Source organism: Theropithecus gelada, chromosome 3 (genome assembly GCF_003255815.1).
Source record: "Theropithecus gelada isolate Dixy chromosome 3, Tgel_1.0, whole genome shotgun sequence".
In the NCBI taxonomy this organism is placed as follows: domain Eukaryota; kingdom Metazoa; phylum Chordata; class Mammalia; order Primates; family Cercopithecidae; genus Theropithecus; species Theropithecus gelada.
Genome location: NC_037670.1, coordinates 149,525,727 through 149,547,494, shown reverse-complemented (window position 1 = coordinate 149,547,494; position 21,768 = coordinate 149,525,727). Strand labels below are relative to the sequence as shown.

General features: G+C 36.4%; 1 pseudogene; it reads right to left on the bottom strand.

Annotated features, from left to right (window-relative positions):
- Nucleotides 1-13,805: 13,805 nt before the first annotated feature.
- Nucleotides 13,806-15,636, bottom strand: LOC112621248 (annotated as a pseudogene).
- Between the last annotated feature and the right edge of the window lie 6,132 nt (nucleotides 15,637-21,768).

Genomic DNA, 21,768 nt, shown 5'->3' with positions numbered 1-21,768 from the left:
GTATATTTTGTAATCTAAAACATAACATTTCCACTTCTAAACATTTCCATTTATACTTAAATACAACAGACAATTATGATTCTAAGTTTCACTATAGTGTATATATAAAATCAATTTAAAATGGCAAGATTTTTATACTTAATCACAAACATACTAAGCATTCACACAACTTACATAAAATCTTTACAACAAAGACCTAGAAAGAAGAGGATGTATGTTACATGGACCGAATATTAGTGGCTGTGAGTTTACTACTAATGATTTCACGTGCCTATAGATAAGTGGTAAACTGGCTTGGGATTAGGACCAAAACTTAGTTCTGTCACTTACTGTGTGACCTTGGACAAATGCCTTAAGTTCTCTGCGCTTCTGTTCCTTCTCTGTAAAATAATAATACATCGCACATGGTACATTGGTGGAAGATGAATTCTAGGGCAAATATATAGGATGATAGCTGGCATATAGTAGGCATCTAATAATTATTAGCTAATATTAAATTTGTTCTAAGAAAAAGTATGTTAGAACTTAATATTATTTTTAAAATTGTTAACACTGTTTATGATTAGGCAATCCCAAAGTTCAGTTTTAAGACATTATGCTTTGTTCTGCCCATAAATGTAAAATAGCTAATTAATTTAACAAAGTATTTTCCCTTTGAATAATAAATGTTTAAATAGAACTTAGCTGGAGACTAGTCAGTCGTGTATTCTGTGAGGTTACAGAAATTAAAATTTTATATTAGTATTCTCAACTGTACAGCCAATTGAAAAGCTATTTGTCAATAAGGCTACCAAGGCAGTCATTATCTGAGAGACCAAGATCTGAAGTAATGGGAACCACAAAGAAGTGAGTGTAACATACTAATACAATTTCTTCTGGAGATATTTTCAGATAACTAATCTGAACAGGCATAAGACGGAAAGTCAATAAAATAAGAAAAAACAATGTCTTTTTAAAAACAAACTCAAAAATTATGCAGAGATTTTGACACACTTAATTCTGGGGTTATAAAAATTGGAATTTGGGGTTCTTTAAGTAGGAAGAGGTCTGTGGGAAACACTTTATGCTTTTAGTTACAATCTCGAGAGGGCCATTCTCTAGTGTAGGGGTAAACTGGAATTAAAATAGCTCTTAAAAATTCTGAAATAATTTCAATTCATATATGGATAAAGGTGATCTTCCCTACTAGAAAATTAGATCCTCTAATCTAATTTTGGAGGAAGAAAACCTCATCTCTAGCCTCTATAACTTTTCACCAGGTAGGAGCTTTAAAATAACTGATCATCGGCCGGGCGCGGTGGCTCAAGCCTGTAATCCCAGCACTTTGGGAGGCCGAGACGGGTGGATCACGAGGTCAGGAGATCGAGACCAACGAGACGGGTGGATCACGAGGTCAGGAGATCGAGACCATCCTGGCTAACACGGTGAAACCCCGTCTCTACTAAAAAATACAAAAAAACTAGCCGGGCGTAGTGGCGGGTGCCTGTAGTCCCAGCTACTCGGGAGGCTGAGGCAGGAGAATGGCGTGAACCCGGGAGGCGGAGCTTGCAGTGAGCTGAGATCCGGCCATTGCACTCCAGCCTGGGCGGCAGAGCGAGACTCCGTCTCAAAAAAAAAAATAAAAAAAAAATAAATAAATAAATAAAAAATAAAATAAAATAAAAATAAAAAAAATAATAATAAAAATAAAAAATAAAATAAAAAATAAAATAACTGATCATCTTAAAGAAATAGATAAGAAAATGGAAAATTTTACTCAGAAACAAACTAATTAAAAACAACTCATTGGAAATTTTAGAAAATAAAAAATGCAATACATTAAATTATAAATGTAATAGCTATGTTTCATTAATGATCAGCCACTACAAAAAGATTATTAACTAGGAAACAGGTAAGTAGAAAAATAAACAGACTGAAATGCAAACTTAGAAAAATAATTTTAGAATATGTAAAGAAAATGAGCTCCATAATTAAAAATATCTAATGCATATAACTGGAGTTCAGAAAAGAATAGAAAGAAACAATATTTGAAAATGTATCGTGCATAGAATTCTCCAAGACAGATAAAACCAGTCAACAACATTAAACCTGTAATTAAACCTGTAAAAGATATCAAAAAGCTTTAAGATCAAAGAGAATAAAGAAAAAACACACACAGACACGTTGGCTGTACACTTGCTGAAAAAGAAAGAAAAACTTAAAAGAAGGTAGAGGGGCAAAAAGGACATTACTTTAACAGGAATGACAGACAGTAAGACTGAGAACTCACTTGAGCGGACATAATGTAAGTCGGAAGATGATAAAATGACAGCTTTAAAGTACTGGGGGAAGAAAAGCCAATCTTAACTCCTACAGCCAGTAAAAAAATACCCTTAAAATTATGGTCAGATGAGGAAATTTTCAGAGAAATGCCTGAGAAAAGTCATTTCAAGGAACACTGTAATAAAAGATATAATAAGGTAGTTCAGGAAGTAGAAGTACAGTATTGTAAAAGGATGACTACACTTGGAAAGTTTGGAATAGAAATGAGGATAAATCTAAACGAATATTCACTGTTTTAAATAACATCTTGTGGAGTGTGAAGTATGTTTGTGTGTATAAATAAATATATAAATACATAATAATAAATATAATAATACAATATAACTAATATATATAAACATATGTGTATGTGTGTGTAGATTTGCATATAGGTATATGTTTATATTTGTATGTGTATATGTATATAATTAAAACATATAAAAACAATAGCAGGAAGCTCAGGACTTAGACAAATAGAATTAAAATATAAGGTTATTATATTGTCCAGAAAGTGGTAAAAATACAAATAAAAAGCGAATTGTGGGCCAGGCTCAGTGGTTAATGCCTGCAATCCCAGCACTGGGAGGCTGAGGTGAGCAGGTCACCTGAGGTCAGGAGTTTGAGAACAGCCTGGCCAGCATGGTAAAACCCGGTCTCTACTAACAATACAAAAATTAGCCGGGCATGGTGGTGGGTGCCTGTAGTCCCAGCTACTCGGGAGGCTGAGGCAGGAGAAGCTCTTGAACCCAGGAGACAGAGGTTGTAGTGAGCCAAGATCACGCCACTGTACCCCAACCTGGGCAACAGAGTGAGACTCGGTCTCAAAAAAAAAAAAAAAGAAAAGAAAAAGAAAAGAAAAGAAAAAGAAAAAAAAAGTAAACTGTGGAAACTTCTAACAATATCACTTAAAGAATGATAAATATATGTGTGTAATTTAAAGCTAATAGAAGAATAAAGGGATCCTTAGAAATTATGTGATTATTCAAAAATAAAAGAAGAAGAAAATAAATGAACAAAACCAAATAGAAAAATAGGGAGTGCTCACTTTGGCAGCACATATACTAAAAGAAAAACTGGTATGAAAAATAGGGGGGAGGCCGGGCGCGGTGGCTCAAGCCTGTAATCCCAGCACTTTGGGAGGCCGAGACGGGTGGATCACGAGGTCAGGAGATCGAGACCATCCTGGCTAACCTGGTGAAACCCCGTCTCTACTAAAAAATAGAAAAAAACTAGCCGGGCGAGGTGGCGGGCGCCTGTAGTCCCAGCTACTCGGGAGGCTGAGGCAGGAGAATGGCGTAAACCCAGGAGGCGGAGCTTGCAGTGAGCTGAGATCCGGCCACTGCACTCCAGCCTGGGCGACAGAGTGAGACTCTGTCTCAAAAAAAAAAAAAAAAGAAAAATAGGGGGGAAACTATAATAGTAGATTTAAATCCCCCATATATCAATACTTATATTGATCATATGAAGATTAAATTGACTATATACTTCAAATGTTTTTAAAAGATTGTCAGGCTGGATAGGAAAAGAAAACCAAACTACACTGTTTACAAGGGATACATAATAAGTATAAAAAGACAAAGGAGAGTTAAAAGAAAAAGGATTTTAGAAAATACACCATGTAAAGGCTATCAAAAATAAAAAGTTGACACTAACATAAGACAAACTATATTTTAAGAAAAGGTGAAAAACTGGACAAATGTATGGAAGTAAAGAGCGGAATGGTGATTACCAGGGGCTGCTGAGGTTGAGATAGATGGGGGTGGGGAGAGATGCTGATCAAAGAGTACAAATTTCCAGTTAGGATAAACAAATTCTGATGATTTATTGTATAGCATAGTTACCATAGTTAATAATATATGTATTGTATACTTTAAAATTGCTAAATTTAGGGAATTTTAAGTATTTCTCACCACAAAGAAATGGTGCATGAGGTGATTTATTTGTTAATTAGCCTTAGGTGATCATTCCACAATGTATGCATGTATTAAAACATCACACTGTACTCCATAAATATATACTATTATTATTTGTCTATTAAAATAAAATAATTTTTAACTCAGGGAAAGAACAACACATTAAAATGCATACAACAGAAAAAAGAAAGTAATAAAAGTAAAACCAAAAATCAATGACATGGAAAACAAACATACAATAAATAAAATCAAGAACATTACAATCATGTTCCATAAAAAGACTAATAAAATGATGAACCTCTGGTAAGACTACTCAAAAAAAAAAAAAAAAAAAGCCGAAGAGGGAAAAAACGAGCCAAATTACATATCCCACATACACATAAACATTAAAAAATAATATCAACTTTTTGTCAGTAAGCCTGAAAATTTAAATAAATTGGAAAAATTCTTTAAAAAACTCAATATCCAAAATCTCAGTGGGCCTTTATCTGATAAAGTAAATAAATTCATAATTTAAAACTTAAGAAATAACCAATAGGCCTTCAGCTCACGCCTGTAATCCCAGCACTCTGGGAGGCCGAGATGAGTGGAGGTCAAGAGTTTGAGACCAGCCTGGCCAACATGATGAAATCCCATCTCCACTAAAAATACAAAATTTAACCGGGCGTGGCGGCACATGCCTGTAGTCCCAGCTTCTTGGGAGACTGAGGCAGGAGAATCGCTTGAAGCTGGGAGGCAGAGGTTGCAGTGAGCCAAGATTGCGTCACTGCACTCCAGCCGGGGTAAAAGAGTAAGATTCCATCTCAAAAAAAAAAAAAACTACTTGAAATATAAAATATGGATTTCCACAATCACCATATCAATTAAATATCATAATGGATACTCTCTCCAGTGAAATAAAGCAACAAAAATTTTAATATATTTCTCAATTCTAATGTCTTATTGTATTGGATTTTTATGTATGCAATTATGTCATCTGGAAATAATGACAGATTTTTCTTCTCCGTTTCTAATACATGTAATTTTTGGCACTTTCCACTGGCTTCTGGTATCATGTGGGGCTTGTTTCTAAAATTAATCCTTTTATCAGACTTTTTAAAAGTTTTTAAATTTTTTGACTTTTATCTTAGATTCAGGGGGTGCATGCATAGGTTTTTTGGAAAGGTATATTGTATGATGCTGAGGTTTGGGGAATGACTGAACCTGTCACGCAGGTAAAGAGCATAGTACCCCAAAAGGTAGCTTCTCAGACCTTTCCCTTCTATCTCTATTTCCCCTCTAGTAGTCCCCAGTGTCTATTATTCCCATTTTTATTTCCATTTGTACCATTGTTTAGCTCCCACTTTTTTATTTATTTATTTATTTATTTTGAGATGGAGTCTCGCCTTTCGCCCTAAGGCGGTTTTCTCCTTTCTCAGTAAACAGAACATACAATCGGGTTTTACACTGAGATGTTCCATTGCCCAAGGACGGGCAGGAGACAGATGCTTTTCTCTATCTCAACTACCAACAACTGCCAAGAGGCCTTCTTTCCTCTTGTACTAGTCCTCCTCAGCACAGACTCTTCACGGGTGTCCGGCTGGGGGACGATCAGGCCTTTCCCTTCCCACAAGGCCATATTTCAGACTATCACATGGGGAGAAACCTTGGACAATACCTAGCTTTCCTAGGCAGAGGTACCTGCGACCTTTGGCAGTATGCGTGTCCCTGGGTACTTGAGATTAAGAGAATGGTGATGACTTTTAACCAGCAAGCTGCCTTCAGGCACTTGTTTAACAAAGCACACCCTGCACAGCTCAAAATCCTTTAAACCTTGAGTCACCACAGCACATGTCTCTTGCAAGGACAAGGTTGGGGGTAGGGTCACAGATTAACAGCATCTCAAATACAGAACAAAATGGAGTCTCTTATGTCTACTTCTTTCTATATAGACACAATAACAGTCTGATCTTTCTTTCTTTTCCCCACAACTGCCATGCTAGGCATTACTTACATCTGGTGCTTGCTTGTGGTAAAAAAGGCATGAGTGTTTCCAATGGACCTGTAGTGGAACATGTGAAAGAAAACTCAACTGAAGCCATTGTAGATGCTCTATAGGGAAAATAATGATAATGATAATGATAATGTATACTTACACCATGGTTCTACGGGACGGATAGATGGATAGATGAGATGGTCTGATAGGCATATAGATAGAAAGTTTCCTCTCAGCCTATCAATGAAATTAGTTCTACTTATTATCATCCCCATTTTCAGATAAAGAAAATGAAGCAAGAGGTATTACATAACTTGTACAAGTTCACACAACTAGTAAGCGGTAGAACGAGGATTTGAACTCCAGCATCCCAGTTCAGTTATCTTAAGCACCACACTATGCTGGACACACAGAGATAGTTTAAGTAAAGCAGATGACCAGAAAACCAGGAAGTGGGTAGCAGGAAGGTAGAAGGCCAGGTGGAGAAAATTGCATCATGAAAACCTGCATCATGAAAATCTATGAAAGTGCACATGAGAGAAAGAGCTTTAAACATCTACCAGGCTCTGAAACAGAAAGCTAAGGCAGCCAAAGAAGTCATGTTTTTTCGTCCCCATTTTTATCCCTTCTCCCATTTCCGGTTTGACCCTAGAAGATCTTGGAATAAAATATTAGCCTCTTTAGCTTTTCTTTATTCACCCACATGCTTTGAAAAAAAAAAAAAAAAAAAACAGGATTAGTTTTTAAAACAGCTTAACTTATATTTGTCAGATTAATCTCTTATTCTAAGAAGGATTCACATTACTAGTTGCAGTTTATCACAATTTGCAAATTTCTAGACTCTGTGGATGTGTGTCCTCGTTACAAAAATGATTATAGTTGGAAACTCAGGATGAATGAGAAAGAGGCCATGAATTTGCGGTTCTGTTTTCCTCCTCACAGTTTCTTCTTTGCCAGACCAATTAAATAAACAATCTGAGTTTCAATTCTAAAAATAAAACACACGCATTTACAGTTGCCCAAATATGTTTTCATTTTCACACATAAAAAGAAATACTACAAGGATTTAATTATAACAAGACTTTGACTTTTGTGGCAATATGATAGGTTAGTTAATGTTTGTGTACCTTCTCTAAAGAAAGAAATAAACTAGGACCCAGCAGGCCAGCCTGAACGCTATCTAGCAGCTGTCACGCTGGAAATTTGTCGTATGGATTTCATAATAATAGAAATTAGCTGGCAACTCTTCAACACATCAGGCAAAAACGCTGCCACTCCTTTTAGAATTTTGTAGTACAGAAGAGAAATGCTGGGGAAATTAATGCAGTGTTATGGAGGTGATAATTGTTAAAGAAAATAAAAGGATTAATAGCAGCCTATAGTGTGAAATGTGCAATTTACTGCAAGAATCCATGAATGAGGGTCTAAAACACTACTTTCAAAGGAATAATACTGAAGGCACTCAACAGCTGCCTTTCCTTCATTCTACAGATATTTTAAACTTCAAAGTTTGGCTACTACAAGTGTTAGGCAGACAAAGACTGGCAGGATCCTGTTGGGAAATGATGCACAATGAGGTAGTTACTAAAATTAAGAGCAATGACATTAACCAACATGGGTTTTCCCAAAGGAAGGTTATTCCAAATTCTTCTTGGAATGTCAGCCAAAATATCATATGTTACCTGAAATCTTCTAACTCTGAATATTAATTACTTAATCTAAAATTTCTCACAGAAAGAATATTTTTAAAAGATGCATTTTCATCTTTTTCCTGCCTCTGAGAATAACTCTAAAAGGAGATAATAAATCCTACTTCAAATACAATTTGTTCCTCTAACATTTGGGGTTTAACCGATGAATTCTATTTATGGATTGATAAAAATGGAAACAAAACAATGGAACTCATCTGTCAATACCTAGTTCCCTTGTTCTCTCTTGCTTTTATACATCATAATGAAGAGTGACTTCAGCCTGGAACACTCTTTGATTTGAATCTCAATTTAGACATTCCTTCCTTTACAAATAGTTTCTTGATGCTTCCAAACATTAGAAATTTATGAGATAATTTTTGGCTGTTATTTTGTTTTTATTTGTCCATAAAATAAATTGGGACTAACGTTGCCCCAATTTTTTTTTAACTTTTAAGTTCCAGAGAACATGTGTAGGTCTGTTACATAAGTAAACATGTGTCATGGGGGTTTGTTCCACAGATTATTTCATCACTGAGGTATTAAGTCTAGTACCCACCAGTTATTTTTCATTATCCTCCCCTCCTCCCAGCCTCCACCCTCCAATAGGCACCCATGTGTCCAGGAGTTCTTATCATTTAGCTCCCACTTAAAAGTAAAAATATGAAGTATTTGGTTTTCTGTTCCTGCATTAGTTTGCTAAGGATAGAATTTTTATGCTTTCAAAAATGTAGGATTTGTATAATAATATATTAGAAGAACATAAATGTTTAATATTCTTAATGTGCTTTCATAATATCATATATTTCTCCTCTCATAGTACTTAGCACACACTGTATTGGATGAATTTATTTAATTTTTCCCTTTTCCAATCTTATAAATGCTGAGAAAGCAAAGAACACTGATATACAGTAAGCTCTGCATAAATACATGGAATGAAATGATAGATAAATTCAAATAGAGTGTTTATAAAAATTCACATAGTAAAGTTCTGACTCAGAATACAATTAAGATTTTGGACAGCATTATAAAAATAAAAGCCAACCAAAGCACCAAAAATCAGAGAAAGATGGCTTACATAAACAAAACATTTAAAAGATACTTTTAAAATGTGGAAAATAGCAATGAATGTTAACAGTAGATGAAGAAAATTCAGAAAGTAAATTCATAAGCAATATGAAAATTGTGCTAGTTATTTTGTCATGATTTTTTAAAAAATATTAAATGAAGCCATCCATTTTGTAAAGGAAGTCAAAAACAGAAATACAGGAATCCAGAACAAAGATAGTGAGTGAGGCAACAGAAGAAATAAAATGTGATCTGTTAGAACTTGGGAAAGAAGTAGAAAGAAAGAAAAATAAATGCAAAAAGGAAGACAAAATTTGAAGGAATGCAAAGGAGAGAAGAAACATATAAAAATATATTGTAGGGGGCACAGATTATAAAAGTTGAAGTGTCAAGCACGAAGAATGGAGATAAAGACACAAATAGGAAACATTAGACTGTAATAAATATAGAAGACAGGCAAAATGATAATAGGAGTCTTGAAAAAATGAATAAATATTTATACAATTCTAGAAAAATGTTATTAAATACACATACTAGAAGAACACACAGTCAGCTAGAGAAGTGATCCAGAATGATTAATACTGAGTATAGTCATTAGACTTTAACAATACAGAAACAAATAGGAGGAAAAAAATATGGTAGGATTCAAATTTCTCTGCAGCTATAGAAAATATCAGAATAGTATTGAGCAATATCTAAAGACAATTAAAAGAGAAAGCGTAAGCTCAGGCTTTATTAAAGCCAGGACATAAAGTATGAAGCCACATTTTGTAGGACCAGCTTCCCTGCAAATGTCATGTACAATAATTCTAGAAATATTGTCTCTATGAACTTTCTTAAAGTTCTATTTAGGGAATTGCCAAAGAAATCATGAAACGAAAAGTCAGTGAGACAGAAATAACCTAATTACAGAAATTTGACTAAAATAAAAATGGAACTTAAAGTGGGTCGAACCACACAATTTCAATTTCCATTGTTTCTTCTTTCCTCCTGCATCTTTGCATTTTCATCTGGAGTTTTTTTTTTCTGCTTGAAGACAATTTAGTGTTTTCTTTAGTGCTGTGTTCACAGTTATTGCTCTTCCCAAAGTTTATATATTTCATTTTCATTTTCAACGAAATTTTTCACTCAATAAAGGATTTTGATTGGCATTTTTTTCCTGGCAAGAAGTTACTTGTCAATGATCATTGCTGCTTTCAAGTTCATCTGTCTTCTTTAAATTCAGCTACTTTTAACATTTGCTTGTATTTCTCCTAAATTCGCATTACCTCTCTTCGGTCTCAAAATAATTCCACTTACATATCTTAAACTCTTATTTTCTGTTTTGAAGTGTCCATGCTCATTCTGGGTATCTTCTTCTGACCAGTATATTATTAATAGTTCATAGATGCTACTCTCAACAGTATCTAATGGGCTGCTAAACCTTTATCACTTCTTTCCAAATTTGACTATGATACTTTAGTCCTAAAATTTCAACATTTTATAGTTTTCAGTTTTCTGCCAGATTTTCTAGTTTACATTATGTGTCCTTTAACAGAGTAAAATTGTTATTTTAGGGGTTTTGATAGATCAGTACCTGGAGCCCTGTGAATCTTTTCTGATGCGTGTTTCTGCTGGGTTTTGTTCAGTTGGTCTTTCCCCTTTATTTACCTGGGTATCTTGGATACTTTTATGTTCCAGACCTTGTTTTTGCAAAACTGGCTGCATAAATAATTTTTCTTGACCTAAGATAGTGTTACTTTCCTCTAGAGATGATTTATCTTTTGTTTCTGCCAGAGCAATATAAACATGGGATTTATTACCTTTATCTGCTTCTAGAAACTGAAATATCCCAAAGCTGACTTGAGAGTTTGCAAGGGTGTTTATCTGTCCAGTTGACCTTTACTTTTGGGTTGCAGCTTCTTGGAAGCCCTCCTCAAAGCTACAGGAATCCATCAGAGCCAAACTCCCCTTGCACACTGATTTCTGCTCTGGTGATCTGTAATAGAATTAGAGTTGGATTATTTTCTGATGCACTTCACAACTAATAACTACCAGCAGAGATTCAATTATAAAAATAAAGAAGCTATTGAAGTACTGAAGGAAACTACGGAGAACTTTTATATAAACTTAGAGTGGAAAAAGATGATCTAACCATGACTTGCGATTCAGAACTCTCACAGAAAAGACTGATAATTTTTGCCATATAAAAAACTTTAAGAAAAACCTTTTTGCACATCAAGAAATACCATAAATTCAAAGAGCAATCCAGAAAAAATATTTATAAGTCTGTCACAGACAAACATGGACTCTTGCTAGAATATATAAATCTCTAAAAATGAGAAAAAATGAAAAACGGGCAAGGGTTATGAAAATACAAAAAAATGTAAGCAGTCTTTAAACACAAACAGATGCTCAAACTAACTAATAATGAAAAAAAAAAACAGGAGTTAAGCCTACTCTGAGGTGCCATTTTGTTTTAACACATTGGCAAAAACTGAAAAGTTCAAGAAAACATTCCATCGGTGAGGCTATGGGAAAACAGGTATCCTCACATGTTGCTGATTGGAGTAGATACTGGTGCAATTCTAATGAACAAAACTTTGTCAATAACTATCAAAATTGCAGAAATATTTCACACAACAATCAAACATATGGCATATTTCTCACATATACTTGCATAGGTGAAAAATGATATACAGGTTGAGTATCTTGAATAAAAAAAATCTGAAATGGTTAAAATCCTAAATTTTTTGAATGCCTATGTGGAGACTGAAAGTTTGCTGTTGTCTGTTGTTGCTGTTATTCAAAAGCAAGTATTCTGATGATGCTACTGTGCTGCTTTGTTACCCTGAACACATCATTTTTTCACTATATGAAGAGTATGTCATACATTTCACTGTTAAGTGCTTATGTAGGATTAAGAGTAAGACAATGACTACTTTATTGGTAGCATGTAAATTCAGAGTCAGGAATGGTGGTAACCACAGATTGTTCACAAACGTGGCTGAGACAGTGACATCTTTGCTTTCTGATGGTTCAGGATACACAAACTTTGTTTCAGGCACAAAATTATTTAAAATGTTGTATAAGATCACCTTCAGGCTATGCATAGAAGGTGTGTATTAAACATAAATGAATGCATGTAAAGACTTGGGTTTCCCAAGATATTTCATTAGGCATATGAAAATTTCCAAAATCCAAAATACGAAACACTTCTGGTCCCAAGCATTTCAGATAATGTATAATCAACCTGTGTATGCACAAGCTTATTCATTGCAGCATATTGTCTAATAGCAAAAATTTACATTTGTAATATTGAAATGTGCACCTGTATGAGACAGATCAAGTAAATTATGGTTACTTTATGTGAACTCAGATCATTGTTTTTACTTTCATAGATATACCACAGGCCTAACATTTTTATTTATATATATATATATTTATTGTATATAAAATTAAATGCTTAATAACAATATACACTAAAATTAAAACAGTAACATAAATTAACACACACCCTATAAGTAAGAAAACAAAAACTTTTGGAAGCATTCCACTCTGACTATGTGTATTTCTGTACAAACAGGAAGAAAAAGGGCTTTGTCAAGAAAAGGAGAGAATGAGAAAGAGGTTCTATTGGAATATATCATCCAATAATCTGTTTTAGGAGAGCATATGAGTGATGTGGTATATTTTATAAGCCTTTCAATAATAGAACATAATTGAATTATCTTCAGAATCAAGAGACAAATTTGGTAGAAATAAAATTCTTACATCAAAATATTTTTCCTTCAAACTTCCAAAGAAAAGACCCCTGCCACACCCAAGACTAGACCAGGTTACATACATATACTTACACACACACACACGCACACATACACACACACACACTCACAAACACACCCCTTGCATTTCACCTTTCGTTGCAATATCATATATATAATTATTTCACTATGGAGTGGCTTCTCCACCATCCTGCAAATTCCATAATAATAAAGAATGTGCCTATTTTATTTGCATCTTTTTTCATATAGGTTTGTGTCAGATACAGATTAAGTGTACAATAAATGAATAAATGAGCAAATGAACAAATTCAAATAAATCTATAAAATGCCTATGTGTTTTTCTTTATTTTCTTCTGCTATTTATAATTAAAGCAAAAGTATCTAAGGAAAGGTACATTTTGCTCTGAAGTGAATACGCTGTACAGTCTAAGCATATGCTTAAAGGGTTTTTTAATTCTATTTTGAATTTAGTACAAATCTGTCTGTTCATGAAGCGTTTTACGGTTTGTTTTTTGTTTGGTTGGTTTTTTTGTTTGTTTGTTTGTTTCTTGAGACAAGGTCTTGCCATGTCACCTTGGAGTGACATGGATTGCAGTGACACAATCACGGCTCACTGCAGCCTCGACCTCCTGGGCTCAAGGGATCCTCCTCCCTTAGCCTCCCAAGTAGCTGGGACCACAGGCGCACATCACCATGCCCAGCTAATTACCCTGTCTCTACAGTCTGTATTATAGAACATTTTTAAAAATTTGGAATAATTTGGATTCCAAGGTTGATTATGTCCATTATTAATGCAAGATTTTGGGCAAAAGTGTAAATAACAATAATAGCTAACACAGAGTGCTCCCTTATGTGTCAGATACCTTTCCAGGAGCTTTATTAAACATACAAGTTAATTCCAAATTAATTCTGTGATGTTATGTTAATTTTATATCGATGAGTCATCTGAAACAAGCAGAGGTTAAGAAAGTTGTCCAAAGTAAGGAAGCCATGTGGGAGAGAAGAGACTCTTTTTTCTTCAATGTTCAGTTTCCTTTAATGACCCCCATCTCCCTGAAGGGGCAGATGCAGGCAGCTAGGCGTTGGCAAGAGATGTTCACTTGAAGATCGTGCCCTGATTGAAGTCTTGGCCAACATGCTGGAAGGCCCCCTCCCAGGAAAAGTACTCTCGAACTTTCACTATGGATATATTTGGATTCCAAGTATCTCCTCGCTGCCAGGATCCAGTTTCCTCCGTGTGTATGATTCATAGTCCACCTGCCAATTTGCACTCAGAGGAAAGGCAAGCTCCTGGCCTCAGAAGACCCAGACTCTAGAAATGGAGCTGCTATTGTTGGTTCCAAAGGGGATGAAACTGGTGAAGGCATTCTTCCTCAGCTTGTCCAGTCGCTGGAACATTCCAGTGATGAGATTGCAGCTCATGAAGATCTGACTGAGTGAGTTCATCAGGGCAGCGATACTCTGAGTATCACAGGGACTAGCCATCCTCATCAAAGTGCTCCCAAAAATATGGCAGTGCCACAGGGAGTGTGTCCTTGTTGGAGTCCTTGCTGCTTAAATTCATCCAACACGGCCAGGTGCGGCAGCTCATGCCTGTAATCCCAATATTTTGGGAGGCAGAGGCTGGCGAATCACGAGGTCAGGAGTTCGAGACCAGCCTGACCAACATGATGAAACCCCATCTCTACTAAAAATACAAAAAATTAGTTGGGCATAGCGGTGGGTGCCTGTAATCCCAGCAGCTCAGGAGGCTGAGGCAGGAGAATCGCTTGAACCGGGGAGGTGGAGGTTGCCGTGAGCCGAGATCGCGCCACTCACTGTACTCCAGGCCGGGGGACAGAGTGAGACTCTCCTCAAAAAATAAATAAATAAATAAATAAATATTCATCCAACGCAAAGGTACTCTTGGGCAGGTGAGCAGAGGGGTCCTTGGCCTTGGGCTCAGTGGCCAGCACCTGCTTACATTTATCCATCACCTCCTCAGGAGGAGGGGCAGCTGCCATTTCCTTCTCCTTCCACTCAGCCTGGGGCTCTGCTTCTCTTCCTGTGAACCCTGCTTTTTCCGTGGGGTGTCCTTTTTAGGTTGCCTCTCGGCAAACTTTTTAGCATCAAGCTGGGCCATCTACTCACACAGGTTCACTTTCCCCAAGACAGCCGGGAACTGAGACTGGTTAATGCAGGTGAGGGACCAGAGGTTATAACATGTAATATACACAAATAAATAAATATAATATATTATATTATTTTAATATTCTAAAATAAATTACAAAATATTTTATATTTTGTATATAATATATAAATTATATATAGATGAAATAACGTACATTTTATATATTATAATAATGATATATATTATAAATATAAAATATATTACAAAATTGGGAAAGGCTTGGTGGAAAGAAGGTTCTAAGACCTGCTTATACAGCCGTAACAGGGTGCAGACGACTGTGACTTCAGCCAGTCACTCATTCACCCACCAGAAAAGTCCTCATCTTCAAGTGAGCGTCCAGCAGCCCCAGAATTCGCCTCACTTCCTCCTTTGCATTCTGAGTGGCCTCCTTGTTGTGGTGCCTGATGCCCATGCTGGGGAACACCCAGGTCCTGGCTGGGGGCGCTCTACCGCTATCAGCAAAGCTCACCCATTGCGCCACCTACTGCTTCGGGTGTACTTCCCTGCAGCAACTCATTGCTCCATAGTAGGTAATGGCATTGCTCTCAAACACACAGAACCCACAATCACCCTCAAATGCTGGATACTTGCCAGCAGGAAATTTGCAGAGAAATTCAGGGGTGCGATTGGTTTGGCCAAAGTGGAAGTGGGGTGGTGTGGACAGCGCATGGACCTGAGCCCGGCTGTACTGAGCAGCAATGAGGGCCCTGAAGGCCCTCTAGTTTTTGGGATATGTGTACAGGGTCCCAGCTGCCATGGTGATTCCGCAAAGAAAGGGGCAAGAAGAGATTCTTTCTGAGGTTTAAGATACATACCATCTATATGTACTTAAAATATACATTCATATGCATAGAAAAGACATGTGAAAGAAGCTCAGCAGAGGCTACTTCCCGAGAGGACTGCAGGACTTAGGATCTACAGTGAGAGGAGGATGAATAGTTTACTCTAAATGTTTATCTTTGTACCGTTTGAAAGGTTTACTATGTGCATATGTCATATTGTCAGTTAAAAGAAGAGACAGAGCAAATCCTACCTACCCTGAAATGTGTGTGTTGTTCCACTTGGCAAGAAATGCCAAATAAAGGGAGGAAAGCCAAGGCCCAAATTGTCAATATCACAGTCTTGCACATGGCCAGTCCTGTATAGCAGAGAAAGTATTTCGGATAATTTATAAACATCGAAGTATGTATTTTATACATTCTATATCTATACCTTTGGAGAAAAATATATTACAAAACAAAGTGTAACTTGTATCACTTTATTTGAATTATTTCACATGTTGATTTACTTTAGAAAGCCATTGTGAAATGTGCTTCTACTGTAATATACGACTGTGTGTTGGTCACTTTATTAATAGAATAATTGCATTGTGCTTTTTTTTCACATGTACTGCCACTCAAAAGTATTTCTTTGAAAACAGCACTGATTTTTTGATCCCCATAATTCAAGTCTTGTAATCATTCAACATCAAATAGGGAGCAAAACTCATCATTTTCAAAGCTACGCTGAGGTGGTATTATGACATATCACTCTAAGATATTGTTTCACTTGTCAGAAAAACACCTGTAGAAAGAATTAGTCTATTTGTCTATTTCAAAGGAATTTTTTTGAAAGTCTGAAATCTCAAAAACAAAACAAACAAACAAAAAATGATAAAGGACCAAACTTGTAGTAGGATGAGCCACTGTTATTTTGCCTTCTGCTCAATCCAACTCACGAAAGAAATACTTGTTTGGCAAATGAGTAAATGGTGGTATTATTTACTGAAGCTGACTATACAACATACTCAAACAAGGATAGTTTGAGAATAAAAGGATGTATTATCCACTATCCTCAGCAATCTAACACAGAAGCAGAAAACCAAATACTGCATGTTCTCCCTTGTAAGTGGGAGCTGAACAATGAGACACATGGACACAGGGAGGGGAACATCACACACTCAGGCCTGTGGGAGGAGGGCAGGGGGAAAGAGAGCATTAGAAAAAGTAGCTAATGCATGCTGGGCTTAATACCTAAGTGATGGGTTGATATGTGCAGCAAACCACCACGGCACACATTTACCTAGGTAACAAACCTGCACGTCCTGCACATGTACCCCAGAACTTAAAAAAAATTAAGAATTGTTAAAAAAATGCAATACCAATAATTACTCTATGACAACAGGTGTAAGCTAAGACTGTCCCAGGCATATCAGATGGCTTTTGCTACATAGCATACTAGCCGTTGGATTTAAACAATATATTTTTTTAATTTCATGATTCTATGGGTAGCTTAGGAGGATTTTGTGGCTTGGGCCTGCTTGGCTGATTTTCTCTGGACTCATAGAGAGAATGCAGGCCAGTTTGTGGCTGAATGATCTAAGATAGCTTCTGAATCATTCTAGGCTCACAGCTCTGGCAGTTGTCAGCAAATGTGCAGCTTGTCTTATTATCCATGGGGTTGGCTCTTCCACATGATAACTATGGCATTCTACAGGCAACAAAAGTTGAATCTAAGACCTCTTGAACCCTGGGCTCATAACTCGTACATCTTGTTTCTCATCATTTTTACTATATTTGATGTATTAAGGAAAGTGACAAGGTCTGTCCCAGATTTAAAGAGTGGAGAACTAGACTCCACCATTTGATGAGAGTTACTGACAAGTATTGTGACTATTTGTGCAATCCAAAACTCTGGGCACACTAGAATATATGATCAGCCTGCATTTTCTGAAACGAGGAAAGCTAAAAGAAGTACAGCTTCTTTCCAAATACCACAAAACAAAGGCTATGCTCCTGCCCTGTGACTTCAAATACAGGTCTTAGAATTATGAAAATATCTCTGAAAGCCAGAATAGGACCTCAAAATGCTAAAAAGGTTATATAAAATGAACTTTCTCTGTTGTTAATAAAATAATCCTGTAAACCCTCCCTAAGTCATCCACATTCTCAAAATGCAGTAGCTATCTTTAAAGCCAGATATTTAAATCAGACCTATTCACTCACAATACTGGTCAAACAGAAGGTATTTTCCTGTTTTTGATCTTTTGTTCCTGGTCTCTCATGCCGCCTCTGGGAGCAAATACTCTTACAGCTCATGGATTCTTACCTTTGAAAGGGACATTTTGATCACAGTTGCAACATTTTTTATCACAAATGGACCATTAATTAGTTCTCTGTAGCTTTGCCCATTTTTTCCTAAGGAAATTAAAAGGAGTTCAGATGGAACTCGGAGCATCACTTAAATGGAAAGGATGTGCCAAACCCAGGGATCTTATGACTTCACAAGTTCTTAGCTTCAGTGCTCTTCTGGTATTTTCACCTGCCTCCTTCGGCTCAAAATATAAGCTGTCCACTAGTCCACAGGGTAATCAGGTCTTCACCTCCTCCTGCACCCAGTCAACTCTCAATGGACCAAGTTTTAAGGGGAATCTTTATTTTTTATTTTATTTATTTATTATTATTCATTTTGTTTGTTTGTTTGTTTTGAGATGGAGTTTCACTCTTGTCTCCCAGACTGGAGTGCAATGGTGCATTCTCACTCTCACTGCAACCTCTGCCTCCCAGATTCAAGCAATTCTCCTGCCTTAGCCTCCTGAGTAGCTGGGATTACAGGTGGCAGCAACCATGCCCAGCTAATTTTTGTATTTTTAGTAGAGAATAGGTTTCACCAAGTTGGCCAGGCTAATCTCAAACTCCTAACCTCAGGTGATCCATCTGTCTCAGCCTCCCAAAGTGAGGGGATTACAGGTGTGAGCCACTGCGCCTGGCCAGAATCTTTATTTTTAAAAGCTCTCGAGTATCTTGCTGGGTTATCAAGTTGGGGACACATAGATATCATCAACAAGTTTATAATTGAACCTAAATCCTTTATTTAATCTTTCTCCAAATGCAAATCAAAACCACTATGAGATACTATCTCACATCAGTTAGAATGGCAATCATTAAAAAAACAGGAAACAAGTGCTGGAGAGGATGTGGAGAAATAGGAATACTTTTACACTGTTGCTGGGACTGTAAACTAGTTCAACCATTGTGGAAGACAGTGTGGTGATTCCTCAAGGATCTAGAACTAGAAATATCATTCAAACCAGCCATCCCATTACTGAGTATATACCCAAAGGATTATAAATTATGCTGCTATAAAGACACATGCACACATATGTTTATTGCGGCACTATTCACAATAGCAAAGACTTGGAACCAACCCAAATGTCCATCAGTGACAGATTGGATTAAGAAAATGTGGCACATATACACCATGGAATACTATGCAGCCATAAAAAAGGATGAGTTCATGTCCTTTGAAGGGACATGGATGCAGCTGGAAACCATCATTCTCAGCAAACTATCACAAGAACAGAAAACCGAATACCACATGTTCTCACTCATAGGTGGGAATTGAACAATGAGAACACTTGGACACAGGAAGGGGAACATCACACACCAGGGCCTGTCGCGGGGTGGGGGGAGTGGGGAGGGATAGCATTGGGAGATATACCTAATGTAAATGAAGAGTTAATGGGTACAACACACCAACATAGCACATGTATGCATATGTAACAAACCTGCACATTATGCACATGTACCCTAGAACTTAAAGTATAATAAAAAATAAAAAAGTAAAAAATCTTTCTCCAAAGGACATTAAGGAATCTAAACAAATAAGCAAGAAAAATCCAAATAACCCCATGAAAAAGTGGGCAAAGGACATGAATAGCCAATTCTCAAGCAAAGATATACAAACAGTCAACAAACATATGAAAAACTGCTCAGGATCACTAATTATCAAGAAAATACAAATTAAAACCAAAATGAGATACTACCTTACTCTTGCAAGAATGGCCATAATTAAAAAATCAAAAGACAATAGATGTTGGCACAGATGTGCCGAAAAAGGAACACATTTACACTGCTGGTGGGAATGTAAATCAGTACAATCACGATGGAAAACAGTATGGAAATTCCTTAGAGAACTAGATGTAGAACTACCATTCAATCCAGCAGTACCAATACTGGGTATCTACCCAAAGAAAAAGAAGTCATTACATGAAAAAGCCACATGAACAAGCATGTTAATAGCAGCAAAATTTGCAATTCCATACATATGAAACCAACCTAAATGCTCATCAACCAACAAGTGGATAAAGAAAATGTGGTATGTATACATCATGGAATGCTACAGAGCCATAAAACAGAATGTAATAATGGCCTTTGCAGCAGCTTGGATGGAGCTGGAGGACATTATTCTAAGTGAAGTAACTCAGGAATGGAAAACCAAACATCGTGTGTTCTCATTTATAAGTGGGAGCTAGGCCATGAGGATGCAAAGGCTTTGGGTACTAGTTGGGAAGAGTGGGAAGGGGGTCAGGGATAAGACTACATATTGGGTACAGTGTACACTGCTTGGGTGACAGGTGCACCAAAATCTCAGAAATCACTACTATAGAACTTATCCATGTAACCAAAAACCACCTGTACCGCAAAAACTATTGAAATAAAATAAAGACAAAAAAAATTAAAAAGAAAGAAAATATAATGTATAGATTATTTTCTAAGAAGAAAGAAATTATTATTTTGGTTTCTCTGAAACACTTTTACTAGAAAAAAATTGCGCATCACTGACTAAAGAAATTCTTGTAGTAAAACACCTGTTTCCTATAAATTAGAACAGTTTCTTAGGGATATAGCTGACAGATGCTACTTTTATGTAGTGAATCTTCAAAACTGGTACATTATTCTCTTGAAAAGAAGCCTGAAATGTATAAAAATGAACAATAGCAACTACAGAATACATGGAAAAGAAAATTCCTGCTCAATCACACATAGACTAATGGAGAGCAAAATCTGCACAAAGAGCAAGATTTGCTCTTGCTTTTTCTTTCCCTTGGGTACACCAAGCACTATTAAAGTAATAATGGCAACAATAACTATGATTATCAAATCCTCCACTAGGTGCCAGGCCTTTCACTAAGCACTTTACTTTCATTCATCTATTAAATCCTCAAAAAACTATGAGGTAGCAGTGTTAGCCCCACTTTAAAGATAAAGAATCTGGAATGTAAAAGTGTTAAGTAAATTGTCCAAAGTCACACAGCAGATAAGGACAGAACAGAGATTGGAACCAGGTTGTCATCCTCCAAAGCCCATAAAGTTCAACCATTGCTACAACCTGCCATAGAATATGATGACTAGGGGTAGAGCAAAGGTGGAAAAGGTGACAGGATCTAAAGACATGTTCATGGTTTCTCAACTTATGCTTAGTAATAACTACGAGTTTGACCTCTAACTATGGATTCTCCCAAAACTAATCATCAATCCATAATGCAGGTGAGTATATAATATTCAAATATCTATGTGTTTAAACAGATGCTCCCACTTGAAAGCGGAAATTGAAAGGAACATCATGTTCCATAAGTACATTCATTTTCTAATCCTTTATACTAGACATTATTAAGCTAAAGTGTGAATTTTTGTTATATTTTTAGGGAGATTTTAGCTGCTCGTTTCTGTTTCCATATCTTATTCAGGTCTGTCAATAAGATGAACATTTATTTGCTGCTAAATCAATAAAAAGTAATAGCACTCAGGGGTTGCCAACCATGTGAACAAAAGTCTCTAGCAGGGATTAACTGATAAATTCAATTGACTGGATCTCATTCAAGGGGGCAAAGAGGAAACAATGCAAGTCTTCCTCTCCCACATAACATTATGTGAATCTTCCTGCAAGAAAAAAAAACTTTCACCAATTTGCCAAGTATTTGAGTTTTTTTCACAACTAGTGTAGCAAAAGTTAGCTGTATGCATTATCCTTAATTTAAAATAATTTTATAGGCCGGGCGCGGTGGCTCAAGCCTGTAATCCCAGCACTTTGGGAGGCCGAGACGGGCGGATCACGAGGTAAGGAGCTC